The sequence below is a fragment of the Myotis davidii genome, unplaced genomic scaffold (genome assembly GCF_000327345.1).
Source record: "Myotis davidii unplaced genomic scaffold, ASM32734v1 scaffold223, whole genome shotgun sequence".
Lineage (NCBI taxonomy): Eukaryota > Metazoa > Chordata > Mammalia > Chiroptera > Vespertilionidae > Myotis > Myotis davidii.
In genome coordinates, this window is record NW_006294609.1 from 1,615,086 (window position 1) to 1,615,332 (window position 247).

Consider the following 247-nt stretch of genomic DNA (forward strand, 5'->3'; position numbering starts at 1 on the left):
AGGAAGTCACTATGCAATACTCATTCTTAAGGAGTGGGGAGTTATGCTTCACCTCCTTGAGAGTATTTCTACAGAAATTATTGGGAATTTTTCTGCATGGGAGATTTAGGTCTAATATATTTTTTAAAAAATATGTTTTTATTGGTTGCAGAGAGAGGAAGGGAGAGGGAGAGGGTAGAAACATCAATGATGAAAGAATCATTGATCGGCTGCCTCCTGCATGCCCCCTACTAGAGGTTGAGCCTGC